Here is a 19990-nt window from a genome sequence, read left to right as displayed (position 1 = left end):
CCTCTTTCTCCACATCCTCGCCAGCATCTGCTGTCACCTGAATTTTTGATCTTAGCCATTCTGACTGGTGTGAGGTGGAATCTCAGGGTTGTTTTGATTTGCATTTCCCTGATGATTAAGGATGTTGAACATTTTTTCAGGTGCTTCTCTGCCATTCGGTATTCCTCAGGTGAGAATTCTTTGTTCAGTTCTGAGCCCCATTTTTTAATGGGGTTATTTGACTTTCTGGAGTCCACCTTCTTGAGTTCTTTATATATATTGGATATTAGTCCCTTATCTGATTTAGGATAGGTGAAGATCCTTTCCCAATCTGTTGGTGTTTTTTTTGTCTTATTGATGGTGTCTTTAGCCTTGCAGAAGCTTTGTAGTTTCATGAGGTCCCACTTGTCAATTCTCGATCTTACAGCACAAGCCATTACTGTTCTATTCAGGAATTTTTCCCCTGTGCCCATATCTTCAAGGCTTTTCCCCACTTTCTCCTCTATAAGTTTCAGTGTCTCTGGTTTTATGTGAAGTTCCTTGATCCACTTAGACTTGACCTTAGTACAAGGAGATAGGAATGGATCGATTCGCATTCTTCTACATGTTAACAACCAGTTGTGCCAGCACCATTTGTTGAAAATGCTGTCTTTCTTCCACTGGATGTTTTTAGCTCCCTTGTCGAAGATCAAGTGACCGTAGGTGTGTGGGTTCATTTCTGGGTCTTCAATTCTATTCCATTGGTCTATTTGTCTGTCACTATACCAGTACCATGCAGTTTTTATCACAATTGCTCTGTAGTAGAGCTTTAGGTCCGGCATGGTGATTCCACCAGAGGTTCTTTTATCCTTGAGAAGAGTTTTTGCTATCCTAGGTTTTTTGTTATTCCAGATGAATTTGCAGATTGCACTTTCTAATTCGTTGAAGAATTGATTTGGAATTTTGATGGGGATTGCATTGAATCTGTAGATTGCTTTTGGCAAGATAGCCATTTTTACAATGTTGATCCTGCCAATCCATGAGCATGGGAGATCTTTCCATCTTCTGAGATCTTCTATAATTTCTTTCTTCAGAGACTTGAAGTTTTTATTATACAGATCTTTCACTTCCTTAGTTAGAGTCACGCCAAGATATTTTATATTATTTGTGACTATTGAGAAGGGTGTTGTTTCCCTAATTTCTTTCTCAGCCTGTTTATTCTTTGTGTAGAGAAAGGCCATTGATTTGTTTGAGTTAATTTTATATCCAGCTACTTCACCGAAGCTGTTTATCAGGCTTAGGAGTTCTCTGGTGGAATTTTTAGGGTCACTTATATATACTATCATATCATCTGCAAAAAGTGATATTTTGACTTCATCTTTTCCAATTTGTATCCCTTTGATCTCCTTTTGTTGTCGAATTGCTCTGGCTAGGACTTCAAGTACAATGTTGAATAGGTATGGAGAAAGTGGACAGCCTTGTCTAGTCCCTGATTTTAGAGGGATTGCTTCAAGCTTCTCACCATTTACTTTGATGTTGGCTACTGGTTTGCTGTAGATTGCTTTTATCATGTTTAGGTATGGGCCTTGAATTCCTGATCTTTCCAAGACTTTTATCATGAATGGGTGTTGGATCTTGTCAAATGCTTTTTCCGCATCTAACGAGATGACCATGTGGTTTTTGTCTTTGAGTTTGTTTATATACTGGATTACGTTGATGGATTTCCGTATATTGAACCATCCCTGCATCCCTGGGATGAAACCTACTTGGTCAGGATGGATGATTGTTTTGATGTGTTCTTGGATTCAGTTAGCAAGAACTTTATTGAGGATTTTTGCATCAATATTCATAAGGGATATTGGTCTGAAGTTTTCTATCTTTGTTGGGTCTTTTTGTGGTTTAGGTATCAGAGTAATTGTGGCTTCATAGAATGAGTTGGGTAGAGTACCTTCTGTTTCTATTTTGTGGAATAGTTTGTGAAGAACTGGGATTAGATCTTCTTTGAAGGTCTGATAGAACTCTGCACTAAACCCATCTGGTCCTGGGCTTTTTTTAGTTGGGAGACTATTAATGACTGCTTCTATTTCTTTGGGGGATATAGGGCTGTTTAGATCATTAACCTGATCTTGATTCAACTTTGGTACCTGGTATCTGTCTAGGAACTTCTCCATTTCATCCAGGTTCTCCAGTTTTGTTGAGTATAGCCTTTGGTAGAAGGATCTGATGGTGTTTTGGATGTCTTCAGGATCTGTTGTTATGTCTCCTTTTTCATTTCTGATTTTGTTAATTAGGATGCTTTCCCTGTGCCCTCTAGTGAGTCTGGCTAAGGGTTTATCTATCTTGTTGATTTTCTCAAAGAACCAGCTCCTTGATTGGTTGATTCTTTGAATAGTTTTTCTTGTTTCCACTTGGTTGATTTCACCCCTGAGTTTGATTATTTCCTGCCGTCTACTCCTCTTGGGTGAATTTGCTTCCTTTTGTTCTAGTGCTTTTAGGTGTGTTGTCAAGCTGCTAATGTGTGCTCTCTCTAGTTTCCTTTTGGAGGCACTCAGAGCTATGAGTTTTCCTCTTAAAAATGCTTTCATTGCGTCCCATAAGTTTGGGTATGTTGTGGCTTCATTTTCATTGAACTCTAAAAAGTCCTTAATTTCTTTCTTTATTCCTTCCTTGACCAAGGTATCATTGAGAAGAGTGTTGTTCAGTTTCCACGTGAAGGTTGGCTTTCTATTATTTATTTTGTTATTGAAGATCAGCCTTAGTCCATGGTGATCTGATAGGATGCATGGGACAATTTCAATATTTTTATATCTGTTGAGGCCTGTTTTGTGACCAATTATGTGGTCAATTTTGGAGAAGGTACCATGAGGTGCTGAGAAGAAGGTATATCCTTTTGTTTTAGGATAGAATGTTCTGTAGATATCTGCCAGATCCATTTGATTCATAATTTCTCTTAGTTTCACTGTGTCCCTGTTTAGTTTCTGTTTCCATGATCTGTCCATTGGTGAAAGTGGTGTGTTGAAGTCTCCCACTATTATTGTATGAGGTGCAATGTGTGCTTTGAGATTTACTAAAGTTTCTTTAATGAATGTGGCTGCCTTTGTATTTGGAGCATAGATATTCAGGATTGATAGTTCCTCTTGGAGGATTTTACCTTTGATGAGTATGAAGTGTCCCTCCCTGTCTTTTTTAATGACTTTGGGTTGGAAGTCAATCTTATCAGATATTAGAATGGCTACTCCAGCTTGTTTCTTCATGCCATTTGCTTGGAAAATTGTTTTCCAGCCTTTCATTCTGAGGTAGTGTCTATCCTTTTCTCTGAGATGAGTTTCCTGTAAGCAGCAAAATGTTGGGTCTTGTTTGTGTAGCCAGTTTGTTAGTCTATGTCTTTTTATCGGGGAGTTGAGTCCATTGATATTAAGAGATATTAAGGAAAAGTAATTGTTGTTTCCTGTTATTTTTGATGTTAAAGTTGGCATTTTGTTCTTGTGGCTGTCTTCTTTTAGGTTTGTTGAGGGATTACCTTCTTGTTGTTTCTAGGGCGTGGTTTCTGTCCTTGTATTGGTTTTTTTCTGTTATTATCCTTTGAAGGGCTGGATTCGTGGAGAGATAATGTGTGAATTTGGTTTTGTCGTGGAATACTTTGGTTTCTCCATCTATGTTAATTGAGAGTTTGGCTGGGTATAGTAGCCTGGGCTGGAATTTGTGTTCTTTTAGTGTCTGTATAACATCAGTCCAGGATCTTCTGGCTTTCATAGTCTCTGGTGAAAAGTCTGGTGTAATTCTGATAGGCTTGCCTTTATATGTTACTTGGCCTTTTTCTCTTACTGCTTTTAGTATTCTATCTTTATTTAGAGCATTTGTTGCTCTGATTATTATGTGTCGGGAGGTATTTCTTTTCTGGTCCAGTCTATTTGGAGTTCTGTAGGCTTCTTGTATGTTCATGGGCATCTCTTTCTTTAGATTTGGGAAGTTTTCTTCTATAATTTTGTTGAAGATGTTTGCTGGTCCTTTGAGTTGAAAATCTTCATTCTCATCCACTCCTATTATCCGTAGGTTTGGTCTTCTCATTATGTCCTGTATTTCTTGGATGTTTTGAGTTAGGATCTTTTTGCATTTTACATTTTCCTTGATTGTTGTGCCGATGTTCTCTATGGAATCTTCTGCACCTGAGATTCTCTCTTCCATCTCTTGTATTCTGTTGCTGATGCTCGTATCTATGGTTCCAGATTTCTTTCCTAGGGTTTCTATCTCCAGTGTTGCCTCATTTTGGGTTTTCTTTATTGTGTCTACTTCCCTTTTTAGGTCTAGTATGGTTTTGTTCATTTCCATCATCTGTTTGGATGTGTTTTCCTGTTTTTCTGTAAGGACTTCTACCTGTTTGATTATGTTATCATGTTTTTCTTTAAGGATTTGTAACTCTTTAGCAGTGTTCTCCTGCAATTCTTTAAGGGATTTTTGTGCTTCCTCTTTATTGTCTTCTGCCTTTTTAGCAGTGTTCTCCTGCATTTCTTTAAGTGTGTTATTAAAGTTCTTCTTGAAGTCCTCTATCATCATCAGGAGATATGCTTTTAAATCCGTGTCTAGCTTTTCCGGTGTGTTGGGGTGCCCTGGACTGGGCGAAGTGGGGATGCTGGGTTCTGATGATGGTGAGTGGTCTTGGTTTCTGTTAGTAAGATTATTACGTTTACCTTTCGCCATTTGGTAATCTCTGGGGTTAGTTGTTATCGTTGTCACTATTTAAAGATTGGAGCAGAAGCTGTGTTCCACTCACCAGCAGTCTCTAAATCCTGCGGCGGGGGTCGTGGGTAGCTGACGGTAACCCGGTGCTGGTCCAGCCGGAAGAGGCCTGTGGTCCTACTCAGGCCGTTTTTCTGCTTCCCTAACTAATGCAGTCTCTGGTCCCGCGTGCAATTGGATTGGAGCAGAAGCTGTGTTCCACTCTCCAGAAGTCTTAAGATCCTGTGGTGGGTGTTGTGGGTAGCTGGTGAGTGTCAGCCGACCCTGCGCCCCAGCTGCCCCGGTGCTTTTCTGACCGGAAGAGGGTTGTGGCCCTATGTAGGCCGGATTTCTCTCTCCCCAACCAGAGCAGTCTCAGGTCCCGCGTGATTGGACTGGAGCAGAAGCTGTGTTCCCCTCACCAGCAGTCCCAAAATCCTGCGGCGGGGGTCGTGGGTGTCTGGCGGATGTCAGGCAACCCTGAGCTCCTGCTACCCCGGCACTGATCCAGCCGGATGAGGCCTGTGGCCCTACTCAGGCCGGTTTCTGCTTCCCTAACTAATGCAGTCTCAGGTCCCGCGCAATTGGATTGGAGCAGAAGCTGTGCTCCACTCACCAGAAGTCTTAAGATCCTGTGGCGGGTGTTGTGGGTAGCTGGCGAGTGTCAGCAGACCCTGCGCCCCAGCTGCCCAGGTGCTTTTCTGACCGGAAGAGAATATGTTTATTTTAATCTGCATTCTACATATTATAAAATGTTACTTAAGCTTGCAAAAAAAGAAAAAAAAAGAAAAATAGACAAAAGGAACTTGCCAGATGTTGTGGATATGCCTTCAGTCACTTGGGAGGCAGAGACAGGAGAAACTCTAGTTCTAGGAGAGCCAGAGGCCTGTACTGGGACTTCCTCCCCCCCCCCCCAAAAAAAAAAGGAGGAGGAGAGAGGGAAATAGTATGTTATATTGGCAGTTTTCCTTGGAAATAACAGAATCCCTTCTGGGCCAAACCAAGCTGCTCTGAGCAGCCTACTACCCAGGGAACCTCCACTCTCCTGCCACCTCTCCTTCACCTCCATCAGACTCCTGAACCACAGGTAAGGTTCCCTTCCCCAACCCTTCTTCCCTGCTATCTGAGTCCTCTGGGGCAAGCCAAGCTGCTGGAGCAGCCCGCCATCCAAGAGGTCCTCCATTCTCCTGCCACATATCTGCCCACCTTCATCAAACCTGAGACTCCTGAACCATACAGAACTACAGGTTCGCAACCATACAGCCCAAGGCAGCCCATCAGAGGCCTGCCACACCAGGACCATCCAGGTTCACCTTCCTCTAAACCCCCACTACAATGAGAACATCCATGGAGCAAAAGCATCTAGATGGCTAAAGGCCCTCGAAACAACACAATCAACACGAACCAGGCCAATGTGACACCTCCAAAGCCCAGCTACCCCATGACAGACAGCAAGCCCTAGTTATCCTAATTCAACCAAACCAGGAGAAAATTGTAGCAGCTTGAGTTCTCATGCTAATTAGGTTACTCAAAAACCTGTTTCCAGTGTCCTGCACATAGGCTAAAGGAACACTGCCCCCAGTTGGCTCTGGTTGGGAAATAGAGTTAACAGTGGCCAATGATGGAAGGGAGATAGAGGTGGGACTTTTAGGATACCCAGGCAAGAATCAAGGGAGAGGGAGCTGGAGAAATGACTCAGTGGTTAAGAACGCTGACTGCTCTTCTGGAGGTCCTGAGTTCAAATCCCAGCAACTACATGGTAGCTTACAACTATCTGTAATGAGGTCAGATGCCCTCTTCTGGTGTGTCTAAAGACAGTGACAGTGTACTCATTGAAGAAGTATTAAAAAAGTATAGCAAAGTAAAAACAAAATTCGAGGCTTTTGGGCCCAGGCTTGGGAGTGTAGCCTTTGTGGCTTAGTGCTCCAGGTACTGGTCATAAAACAGATAGCGACATTCCTCCACCTACCCGCTTCCTGGGTTCAATTCAAAGAATGGCACCCTGACCATTACTGGAACCTGCAATGCAAATGTGCTATCTTTAGGGGCTCTTAGATTGTTAGGGGCTCTTAGAAACTGTCCTGAGAGATAACCTGACACTTGTGACTTTATACTTCCTTGTGACTCTTAACTGGTATTTTTGGTATTTTCCAACAACACCCTCCCCACCTCCATGAATTGTGGTTTCTTCCTTTAAATACCCCCTTACTCAGCTACTCGGCGCGCCATGGTCCTCTACCCCCGCGTGGTGTATGACCATGGGCCCGAGAACGCTCTCAAATAAAAATCCTCTTGCAGTTGCAGCAAGACCGTTTCTTGTGGGTAATTTTGGGGTGTCGCCTCTCCTGAGTCAGAACGTGAGGGAGTCCTCACGTTGTGGGTCTTTCACTCATAAGCAGTATACATGTAAAGTATACATAATAAATAAATAAATAAATAAATCTTTTTATTAGATATGTTCTTTATTTACATTTCAAATGCTATCCCCTTTCCTTGTTTCCCCTCCAAAAATCCCCTATCCTCTTCCCCCTCCCCCTGCTCCCCAACCCACCCACTCCTGCTTCCTAGCTCAGGCATTCTCCTATACTGGGGCATAGAACAAGACCAAGGGCCTCTCCCCCAATTGATGACCGACTAGGCCATCCTCTGCTACATATGCAGCTAGAGCCATGAGTCTTGCCATGTTTTTTCGTTGGTTGGTTGTTTAGTCTCAGAGAGCTCTGCTGGTACTGGTTAGTTCATATTTTTGTTCCTCCTATGGGGCTGCAAAACCCTTCAGTTCCTTGAGTACTTTCTCTAGCTCCTTCATTGGGGACCCTGTGCTCCGTCTAAGGGATGACTGTGAACATCCACTTCTGTATTAGTTGGGCACTGGCAGAGCCTCTCGGGAGACAGCTATATCAGGCTGCTGTCAGCAAGTTCTTGTTGGCATCTGCAATACTGTCTGGGTTTGGTGGTTGTTTATGGGATGGAACCCCAAGTGGGACAGTTTCTGGATGTTCATTCCTTCAGTCTCTGCTCCAAACTTTGTGTCTGTAACTCCTTCCATGGGTATTTTGTTCTCCCTTCTAAGAAGGATTGAAGTATCCACACTCTGGTCTTCCTTATTCTTGAGTTTCATGTGTTTTGCAAATTGTATCTTGGGTATTCTGAGCTTCTCGGCTAATATCCACTTATCAGTGAGTGCATATCATATGTGTTCTTTTGTGATTGGGTTACCTCACTTAAGATGATATCCTCCAGATCCATCCATTTGTCTAAGAATGTTATGAATTCATTGTTTTTAATAGCTAAGTAGTACTCCATTGTATAAATGTACCACATCTTCTGTATCCCTTCCTCTGTTGAGGGACATCTGGGTTCTTTCCAAATTCTGTCTACTATAAATATGGCTGCTATGAACATAGTGGAGCATGTGTCCTTATTACATGTTGGAGCATCTTCTGGGTATATGCCCAGGAGTGGTATTGATGGATCTTGTAGTAGTACTATGTCCAATTTTCTGAGGAAAGGCCAAACTGATTTCCAGAGTGGTTGTACCAGCTTGCAATCCCACCAGCAATGGAGGAGTGTTCCTCTTTCTCTACATCCTCGCCAGCATCTGCTGTCACCTGAGTTTTTGCCCATAGCCATTCTGACTGGTGTGAGGTGGAATCTCAGGGTTGTTTTGATTTGCATTTCCCTGATGATTAAGGATGTTGAACATTTTATTAGGTGCTTCTCAGCCATTCAGTATTCTTCAGTTGAGAATTCTTTGTTTAGCTCTGTACCCCATTTTAAAATAGGGTTATTTGGTTTTCTGGAGTCCAACTTCTTGAGTTCTTTACATATATTGGATATTAACCCTCTATCGGATCTGTTGGTTGCCGTTTTTGTCTTATTGACAGTGTCCTTTGCCTTACAGAAGATTTGCAATTTTATGAGGTCCCATTTGTTGATTCTTGATCTTACAGCACAAGCCATTGCTGTTCTGTTCAGGAATTTTTCCCCTGTACCCATATCTTCAAGGCTTTCCCTCTCCTCTATAAGTTCCACTGTCTCTGGTTTTATGTGGAGTTCCTTGATCCACTTAGAATTGAGCTTTGTACAAAGAGATAAAAATGGATCAATTTTCATTCTTCTACATGCTAACTGCCAGTTGTTGAAAATGCTGTCTTCTTTCCACTGGATGGTTTTAGCTCCTTTGTCAAAGATCAAGTGACCATAGGAGTGTGGGTTCATTTCAAATCTTAAAAAAAAAAAAGAAAAGAAAAGAAAAGAAAAGAAAAGAAAAGAAAAGAAAAGAAATGAAGGAGATGGGTGTAGGACTGACCACACCAATCAGGAGCAAGAGGGAGAAATGGACAAAATATAGGAGCAAAAGGGAAAGCAGTCCCAGAAGGGTCTAGGGCACCAAGGACAAAGTATAGATTTCGCATGGTTTTGTTTTAAAAATATTTATTTGTTGATTTTATGTATGTGAGTACACTGTAGCTGTACAGATGGTTGAGAGCCATCATGTGGTTGCTGGGAATTGAAATAAAAACTATAGCTGTCCTCAGACAGCACCAGAAGAGGGTGTCAGATCTCATTATGGATTGTTGTGAACCACCATGTGGTTGCTGGTATTTGAACTCAGGACCTTTGGAAGAGCAGTCAGTGCTCTTAACCACTAAGCCATCTCTCCAGCCTGGTTTAGTAAGTGTTAACTCAGGAATACTGGAGGGGAGAGTGTGCAACCTGCAGAGAGGTTTGGAAGTAAGAGGCCCAGCCATTGAAATAGTGAAGGCATATTAAAAAAATAAGTTGCCATGTGCATGTTTTTCATTCATGAATCCAGAGCTCTGGGACAGGTACAGAAGAGCAGAGCAGGTCTCCAGGAGCATATAGCATAGAGCAGATTTTTAACAATTTATTGCTACAGAAAGTGACTTTAAATCCAATCTTATAAAGATGATAGAGAACTTTAAAGAAGAAATCCCCTAGAGAAATACAGGAAAATAAAATCAAACTGGTAGAGGTCTTTAAAGAGGAAACAAATAAATCCCTTAAATATATACAGGAATATAAAATTAAACAGGTGAAGGAAATAAATAAAACCGTGTAATACCTGAAAGTGGATACAGTAATAAAGAAAACACAAACTGAGGAAATACTGGAGATAGAAAACCTAGGGAAGAGAAGGAGAACACCAAGTTAATACAGGAGATGGAAGAGAGAATCTCGGGTATAGAAGATACAAGCCAAGAAATTGATATAGCAGTCAAAGAAAATGTTAAATCTAAAAATTTCCTGACACAAAACATCCAGAAAAATGTGGGATGCCATAGAAAGACCTAACCTAAAAGTAATAGGACTAGAAGAAGTCAGAGTCCCAGCTCCAAGGCCCAGAAAATATTCTCAGCAAAATCATAGAAAAAAACTTTTCCAAACTAAAGAAAGAGATGCCTAAAAACATACAAGAAGCTTATAGAATATCAATTAGACTGGTTTGGAAAAGGAAATTCTCCCAACAGATAATAATAAAAACACAAAATCTACAGAACAAAGAATGTTAAAAGCACAAGGGAAAAAGGCCAGGTAACATATAAAGGTCTACCTATCACAATTACACCTGTCTTTTCAACAAAGACTCTAAAACTAGTAGGGCCTGGACAGATATCCTGCACCTCTAAAAAAAAAACAGCTGGGAGTGGTGGCACACACCTTTAATCCCAGCACTGGGGAGGCAGAGGCAGGCAGATCTCTTAAGTTCGAGGCTAGGTTGGTCTACTGAGTGAGTTCCAGGACAGCCAGTGCTACACAGAGAAACCCTGTCTCTAAACAAAACAAAACAAAACAAAACAAAACAAAACAAAACAAAACAAAACAAAACAAAACACCCAAAACCACAGGTGCCAAGCTACACTACGATAGCCAGCAAAACACTCAATCACCATAGATGAAGAAAACAAAACAATTCAAGACAAATCCAAATTGAAACAATATCTATCTACAAATCCAATCCACAGAAAATACTAAAAGGAAAATTCTCAGGAAAGCACAGGAAATAATTCCATACCAGCAGAAACAAGGAAAGCATATGTATATGAACACCAACAATATCAAAATAACAGGAAATAACAATTACTGGTCATTAATATCTCTCAAATCAATGGACTCAATTCCCCAATAAAAAGACACAGGGTAACAGAATTGATACAAAAACAGGATCCATCATTCTGCTACATGCAAGAAACACACCTCAGCCATAAGGATAGGCATTACCTCAGAGTAAAGGGCTGGACAAAAGTTTTTCCAAGCAATCAGAACCAAGAAGCAAGCTGGAATAACCATTCTAATATCTAATAAAATAGACTTTCAACCAAATTTAATCAAAAGAGACAGGGAAGGACACTTCATACTCATCAAAAGAAAAATCTACCAAGATGATATCTCAATTCTGAATATCTATGCCCCAAACATAAGGGTACCCACATTTGTTAAATAAACATTGGTAAAACTTAAATCATACATAGAAACCCACCTTCTCAACATCACATGGATCCTTCTCCAAAACTGACTAGTTGATCACAAAGCAAGTTTCAACAAATATAAGAAAATAAAATAATACTTTGCATCTTATCAGACCACCATGGATTAAAGCAGAAACACTGGAAAGCCCGCATACTGTTGGAAATTGAACAACTCTCTATTCAACTCTCTATCTCTGTATCAGGGAAGAAATAAAGAAATTAAAGACTTTCTAGAATTCAATGATGAAGGAACAACATACCAAAATTTATGGGACACAATGAAAGCAGTGCTAAGAGGAAAGTTCATAGCACTAAGTGCCTCTATAAAGAAATTAGGAAGTTCTCATACTAGCAATTTAAAGGTACACCTGAAAATTCTAGAAAAAAAGAAGCAAGCACACCAAAGAGGAGTAGAAGGCAGGAAATAATTAAAATCAGGGCTGAAAACAATACAAAGAATCAAGGAAAATAAGAGATGATTTTTCATGAAAATCAACAAGATAGACCAATCCTTAGCCAAACTAACCACGAGACGAACAGTATCCAAATAAACAAAATTAGTAATGAAAATGAAGGCATAAAAATTGACACTGAGGAAATTCGAAGAATCATTAATTCTTACATCAAAAACCTGTACTCCACAAAATTGGAAAAATCTTAACAAAATGGACGATTTTCTAGACAGATATTGTCGTAGTTAGGGTTTTACTGCTGTGAACAGACACCATGACCAAGGCAAGTCTTATAAAAACAACATTTAATTGGGGCTGGCTACAGGTTCAGAAATTCAGTCCATTATCATCAAGGTGGGAGCGTGGCAGTATCCAGGCAGACTTGGTGCAGGCAGAGCTAAGAGTTCTACGTCTTCATCCAAAGGCTGCTAGTGGAAGACTGACTTCCAGGCAACTGGGGTGAGAGTCTTAAGCCCACACCCACAGTGACACACCTACTCCAACCAGGTCACACCTATTCCAGCAAGGCCACACCTCCAAATGTTGCCACTCCCTGGTCCAAGAATATACAAACCATCACAGAACCAATCACCAAAGTTACATCAAAACAAGGTAAACTATTTTTGTTTTGTTTTTTTGTTTTTTCAAGACAGGGTTTCTCTGTAGTTCTGGCTATCCTGGAACTCACTTTGTAGACCAGGCTGGCCTCGAACTCAGAAATCTGCTTGCCTCTGCCTCCCAAGTGCTGGGTCAAAGGCGTGTGCCACCACGCCCAGTTAAGGTAAACTATTTAAACAGCCCCATAACCCCTAAAGAAATAGAAGCAGTCATTAAAAGTCTCCCATACAAATATCTCCCAGGGCCAGATTGTTTTAGTGCAGAATTCTACCATACTTTCAGAGAAGAGATAATTCCAATACTTCTCGAATTATTCCATAAAATAAGAACAGAAGAAACACTGCCAGACTAAGTGTATGAGGCCATAGTCACCCTGATAACTAAACACACAAAGACTCAACAAAGAAAGAGAGCTTCAGACTGATTTCTCTAATGAAAATACTCAATAACATACTTGCAAACTAAATCCAGGAACATATCAAAGACATCATCCATCAAGATCAAGTAGATCGTCCTAGATGGTTCAATATAAAAAAATCCATCAACATACTCTAAAAGGAAATAAAACTTGAGACCTGTGATTCATGTAATTTATGTCAAATAGCCCAAAGAGTTGTTTGTGAGCTTTAAAACCTCAGGCTGAGAACATAGCAGAACAGGCCAGGGCATGCCCGGGCAGGCCCATCGTTAAGACATTCCTGAGGCTGCTTGACAATAAAGATAAAGAGAGATAAAGAGAATGATATTCGGGGCTAGCCTGGTGCCTCCCTATCTCCCACCCTTCTGACAGCCTGCTGATGTTTAAATGAACCAATCATGTGAAGCCGTGCCAATTCCTCCCCTAGCCCCACCCCTTTTCTATAAAAGTCCCTAGCTTCCAAGCCTTGGGGTCGAAACCACTGTCTCCTGCATGAGATACGTTTCGACCCGGAGCTCCGCCATTATGACTCCACCATGTCGTTGACACCTCTGTCTCCTGCAGGAGATATGTGTTGGCCCGGAGCTCCATCATTAAACTACCTCATGCTTTTACAACAAGATGGTCGTCTGTTTGTGATTCTTGGGTGCACGCCGAACGGGAATTGAGTTGGGGTTTCCCCACTAGGTTCTTTCAACTCTACCATATAAACAAACTAAAAGAATAAAATCACACAATTATCTCATTAGACACGAAAAAAAAAAGGACTTTGATAAAATCCAACTCCCCTTCATGTTAAAGGTATTAGAGAAATCAGGGGCACAGGGCACATACCTAAACAAAAACAAAGGAATACACAACAAGCCAATATCAAACTAAATGAAGAGAAACTTAAAGCATTTTCACTAAAATCAGGGACAAGACAAGGCTGCCCACTCTCTCCCTCTCTATTCAATATAGTACTTGAAATTCTAGCTACATCAAGAAGACAAATAAATGAGATCAGGAGATACAAATTGGAAAGGAAGAGGTCAGATGATATGATAGTATACATGAGTTACCCCAAAACTTCTACCAGAGAACTTTTACTGCTGACAAACACCTTCAGCAAAGTGGCTGGATACAAAATTAACTCAAAGAAATCAGTAGCCCCCTTTATACAAATGATAAACATGCTGAGAAAGAAATTAAGGAAACAGCAGTCTTTACAATAAATATGAAATATACAAAATATCTTGCTGTAGCTCTAACCAAGTAAATTAAAGATCTGTGTGCCAAGACCTTCAAGTTCCTGAAGAAAAAAATTGAGGAAGATATCAGAAGATGAAAAGATCTCCCATGCTCATGGATAGGTGGGATTAACATTGTGAAAATGGCCACTGGACTAAAAGTAATCAACAGATTTAATGTAATCCCCATCAAAACTCCAACACAATGTTTTATAGACCTTGAAAGCACAATTCTTAACTTCATATTGGAGAACAAATATCCCAGGATAGCCAAAACAATCCTGAACAAAAACAGAACTTGGGGGAAGCATGGCCAAGTCTTGTGGGGTTCACTTGGGTGGAGACGCCGGTAAACAGGTGGATGTCTTCAGACAAAATCTTTCCCAGGAGGCTGATGACTTCCCCTGCACTTTCTTGCCATGGAAAATCATATCCCTGAGTCAGCTCTTGCAGGAGGATTCCCTCAATGTGGCTGACCTCTCCTCCCTTCGGCTCCTCTGGACATCCCTATCCCAGATTCCCGCACCGGAGGATGATGAGATGGAAACAGACAAGCAGGAGAAGAGAGAAGTCCCTAAATGCAGCTTCCTCCCGGGGAATGAGAAGCTTCTGGTCCTGCTTGCTTTGGTTAAGCCAGAAGTCTGGACTCTCAAAGAGAAGTGCATTCTGGTAGTCACATAGATCCAGCACCTGATCCCCAAGGTTGAGTGTGGAAATGATTTTGGGGTAGCAGTTCAGGAGAAGGTGCTGGAGAGAGTGAATGCTGTCAAGACCAAAGTAGAAGCTTTCCAGACAACCATTTCCAACTCCTTCTCAGAATGTGGGGATGCTGTAGCCAAGGCCTCTAGGGACACCCATGGAATGGATTACCAGGCCTTGGTGCATGAGCGAGATGAAGCAGCGTATGGGGCGCTTAGGGCCATGGTGCTGGACCTGAGGGGCCTTCTATGCTGAGCTTTATCATACCATCAGCAGCAACCTAGAGAAAATCGTCAACCCAAAGGGTGAAGAAAAGCCATCTATGTACTGAGCTAAGTATTATAAGGAAAATAAGTGATTTATACTTAAAAAAAAAAAAAAAACTTCTGAGGAATCACCATTCCTGACCTCAAGCTGTACTACAGGGCAATAGTGATAAAAACAAAAAACAAAAAAAAACCTGCCTCGTATTAGTACAGAAACAGACACATAGATCAATGGAATAGAATTGAAGACCCAGAAATAAACCCACATACCTGTAGACACTTGATTTTTGATAAAGAATTCAAAAGCATAAAACGGGGCAGGGGGAGGGGGGGGAGGAACTTCAACAATGCAAATAGATCCATACTTATTACCCTGCACAAAACTCAAATCCAAGTGGATCAAGGATCTCAATATAAAACTGGATACACTAAGTCTCATAAAAGAGAAGATGGGAAATACTCTTCAACACCTTGGTACAGGAGACAACTTCCTGAACAGAACATCAATGTCTCAGTCTCTAAGATCAATAGAGACTCATGAAACAGCAAAACTCCTGTAAGGCAAAAGACACTGTCAATAGGACAAATCAGCAACCCATAGATTGGGAAAGGATCTTCATCAATCCTTCATCTGGCAGAGGGCTAATATCCAAAATTTATAAGGAACTCAGGAAGTTAGAAACCAACAATCTAAATAACCCAATTAAAAAGTGGGGTACAGAACTAAACAGAAAATTCTCAACAGAGGAATATTGAACGGTCATGAAGCACTTAGAGAAATGTTCAAAGTCCTTAGTCATCAGGGAAATGCAAATCAAAAACAACTGTGAGGTTCCATCTTACACCCATCAGAATGGCTAAGATAAAAAAAAAATTCAAGAGATAGCACACACTGGAGAGGATATCGAGCAAGGGAAAAACTTCTTCAGTGCTGTTGGAGAACAAACTTGTACAACCATGTTAGAAATCAGTTTTGCATTGTCTCAGAAAACTGGGAATTGTTCTACCTCAAGACCCTGCCACACCCAAAAGTTGCTCAAACATTGCACAAAGATACTTGCTCAGCTATGTACATACCAGCTTTATTCATACTAGCCAGAAAGTGAAAACAACCTAGATATTCCTCAACTGAAGAATGGATAAAGAAAATACCACAATGGAATACTATTCAGCTATTAAAAACCAAGGCATCATGAATTTTGCAGGCAAATGCATGGAACTTGAGATCATCCTGAGTGAGGTAACCTAATCCCCAAAAGACTTGCACAATATGTACTCACGTATAAGTGGATAAAAGCCATAAAATACAGGTACCATATACACTGCACAGACCCAATGAGGCTAAACAAGAAGGAAGGCCCAAGCAAAGAAGCCTGAATCTCACTTAGAAGAGGTAATAAAATAGTCATAAGAGGCAGATAGAGAGGGAACTGGGAAAGAGGAGGGATGGGGAGGGGAACAGGAATTCAGGATCAAGCATGTGGGATGGCCACGTGGCCATGAAAATGAATGGAAATTTGCAAGTGACAGAGATGAGGAGTTGGGGGGGCCATCTCAAGAATGAGGGAGAGGGGGAGGGGGAGGGAGAGAGGGAGGGGACAGCTAGGGAGAAGAGGAAAGTGGAGCAGAAGCACCTGGCCTGGAGAAACCACAAATTCTAAGGGGTCTCTTAGAAGATGGTAGTATAGTGGTAGATCTGCCCAATCTATGCACACAGCATGTATTCATATTAACTGAGTTGTGTTTTCATTGCCCAGGCTTATTTGGGTTGGAGATTTACTGCAACACTTTGTATTTTCATTCATTAGCTTATGTAAGAAAGTTAGTTTTTCTGAGAGTTCTACCAGAATTGCTGCAACATTTCCCTGGGTTTTCACAACTCAGGTGAGTATTAATCATCAGGCGTTCCCTGAGCTCATGCTTACCTCCCACTCTCCCAGGAGCAAGGATGCACAGTTCCTGGGATCACACTGATGTGTATAATTGCCCACCATCCACTATTGGAGTTCCCTATGCAGAGGTTTGATTTATCTAGCTTTGGCTTCTCTGGTGCTGAAATTGTTGCTATTTTGAAAGTCAAGAAGCCTTGAACTTCCCTCAGTTCCCCCAAGTCAGGATATAAAAATGATTTTTCCTCATAAACACATATATATGTACACACACACACACACACATATATATATACATATATATATGAAATATGTTCACAGAAATATCAAATGAGCTCATTGGAATTTGAGAACCAAATACCCTATTTTAAACCACAATCTTCTCCCCTGGTACCATCCAATTTCCCTTTCATCTCTTAATAGGTATATCATTTAGCCCATCTCTAAAAGTCCTCATAGACTTTAATAGTCCCAGTAGTAGTCATGGATTTCAAGATCACTACTTCAACATGCAATAAGACAGTTTAAATGTGCCTTTTGCAAATTGGGGAAGAGGCATGGAAGCATCTAGTATGGAATGACAGAAACAAAGTAAGCCATCAGTGCAATGGCAACACTCAGTTCCTATAGCATCATATACTTGGCATCTGAGGCCCTGAATAAAATGAATTAGCCTACAAAGAATTTGCCAACCCCAAACTCCATCTCTGTGGCTTTATTCATATATTCATAGGACCTGGTTGTTCAATGTTATGTGACCCCACAGGGACTGTTAGAGGGACCCTGTACATCACAGAAATTGTACCAGAAGCACTTCTCTGTAAGAATGCTGAAAAGTTCACTTTTGACCTACATGTTGCACCTCATAGCCTACAAAATCTGGACACTGTGGCCACTGCTGTCAAGTCCTGTGCCCATGTTGGCATAATGTCAGGACCCACTGCAAAGTTTCCATTGTCTCTGGGTGCTGACCCAGGAGATCCAGGTGTTTCAAATGAAATTGCACTTCCATAAGACAGACTTTCCACGGACTTGCTCTTGGCTCAGGGCACATTTCATGGCTCAGTACAGAGTTCCACAATGCCCTTTATTGGAGCGAATCTCTCCTCTTACAATTACAGCAGATTTAACAGTTTCTGTAACTTTAAAGTCACTTTGGTTTAGAATGAGGGATATAGGGCTGTTTAGATCATTAACCTGATCTTGATTCAACTTTGGTGCCTGGTATCTGTCTTGAAACTTCTCCATTTCATCCAGGTTCTCCAGTTTTGTTGAGTATAGCCTTTTGTAGAAGGATCTGATGGTGTTTTGGATGTCTTCAGGATCTGTTGTTATGTCTCCTTTTTCATTTCTGATTTTGTTAATTAGAATGCTTTCCCTGTGCCCTCTAGTGAGTCTGGCTAAGGGTTTATCTATCTTGTTGATTTTCTCAAAGAACCAGCTCCTTGATTGGTTGATTCTTTGAATAGTTCTTCTTGTTTCCACTTGGTTGATTTCGCCCCTGAGATTGATTATTTCCTGCCGTCTACTCCTCTTGGGTGAATTTGCTTCCTCACTATGCCCCTTCTTAGAATTGGGAACAAAACACCCATGGAAGGAGTTACACAGAAAAAGTTTCGAGCTGTGATGAAAGGATGGACCATCTAGAGACTGCCATATCCAGGGATCCATCCCATAATCAGCTTCTAAACGCTGACACCATTGCATACACTAGCAAGATTTTGCTGAAAGGACCCAGATATAGCTGTCTCTTGCGAGACTATGCCAGGGCCTAGCAAACACAGAAGTGGATGCTCACAGTCAGCTATTGGATGGATCACAGGGCTCCCAGTGGAGAAGCTAGAGAAAGTACCCAAGGAGTTAAAGGGATATGCAACCCTACAGGGGGAACAACATTATGAACTAACCAGTACCCCGGAGCTCTTGTCTCTAGCTGCATATGTATCGAAAGATGGCCTAGTCGGCCATCACTGGAAAGAGAGGCCCATTGGACTTGCAAACTTTATATGCCCCAGTACAGGGGAATGCCAGGGCCAAAAGAATGGGAATGGGTGGGTAGGGAAGTGGGGGGGGTATGGGGGACTTTTGGGATAGCATTGGAAATGTAATTGAGGAAAATACGTAATAAAAAAAAAAGAATCACAAAAAAAAAAAAAAGAGTAAGAATGGCATCCTATAGCTTCATACAAGTGAATATTTGGGCCCCAGTTGGTAGGAACTGTTCACACATGAGGTGTGTCAATGGGGATGGACTTTGAGTTTACGGAATGCCATGACATTCCCAGTTATCCTTTTTTGCCTCAATTGTAGATCAAGGTGTAAGCTATCTGCTCCTGTTCAGGACCATGCCCGCCTGCCTGCTGCTACACTCCCTGCAGAGGACTGACTGTTCTGCTTTTTAACCACAAGTAGGAAAGAACTTCCTTATGGGTTGTCTCACAGCAATTAGACAATGTAGAAGTTCCTCTTGCTACCACACAATGCCCCAACCACCCCAAGGTCAGCCATCACATCACAATACCCATTATCCCGGTAGAATCAAGACTCTTAAAGCTTAATTAACCAATCAGATTTATGTATCAGTAATATCACAATTTACACGATGCCAATACACTAATTTCAGAGTCAATTGATAATGATAAAAGCTTTATCCCAATAGTTCTAATTTTGTAAAATCATAGCTACTTGTGGCTGGTAAACGCTAAGCAGGTACAGGTCCACACCCATCTTTCTTCCTCCTCTCCTCTGCAACTCTCCCTGACTCTTAGCTCCGCCTCCCTTTCCCTGTCCAATCACAGGCCTCCCACTCCCCTAATGTGATTGGACAGGGAAAATCCTGCAACAGGGGATGTGTCCGGAACAGGGAGGACTTTAGTAGCAGGAACAAAGCTGAAGACCTGACTGGAGCTAGGTAAGAAATTAGGAGCGCTCCATGACTGCAACTCACCGATGCTACGCAGGAAGCTCCTTTAATGAGGGAGTCTCCTCACCTACAGTCCTGTTTATATAACCTTCAGCAGGGAGGGTCTTGTATATCCTGTAATGTCTATGGATTCCCAAGGCTAACTTCCCTAAGGAGTTGAAAAGGACAACAAAAGATAACTGATGTTTAGGTTCCAACTTTGTCATGGATTTTGGATTTGTTGGTGAATAAATACATGAAACGTATCCAATAGAGACAGTCTTAAATCCAATGTGAATGACTCAGATTCTGTTCTAAGTGTCCATATTAAGTGTACAGAAGCTCATGG

The 19990-nt window shown here is 41.3% G+C and overlaps 1 pseudogene; it reads left to right on the top strand.

Annotated features, from left to right (window-relative positions):
- Positions 1-14194: 14194 nt before the first annotated feature.
- LOC110308532 (proteasome activator complex subunit 2 pseudogene) lies at positions 14195-14915 on the top strand (annotated as a pseudogene).
- The last annotated feature ends 5075 nt before the right edge of the window (positions 14916-19990 follow it).

The sequence above is a fragment of the Mus caroli genome, unplaced genomic scaffold (assembly GCF_978045245.1).
Source record: "Mus caroli unplaced genomic scaffold, Mus_caroli_1 scaffold_15, whole genome shotgun sequence".
NCBI classification, from domain to species: Eukaryota; Metazoa; Chordata; class Mammalia; order Rodentia; family Muridae; genus Mus; species Mus caroli.
Note: the sequence above shows the minus strand (reverse complement) of the source record. Positions and strands in the feature narration are given on the sequence as shown.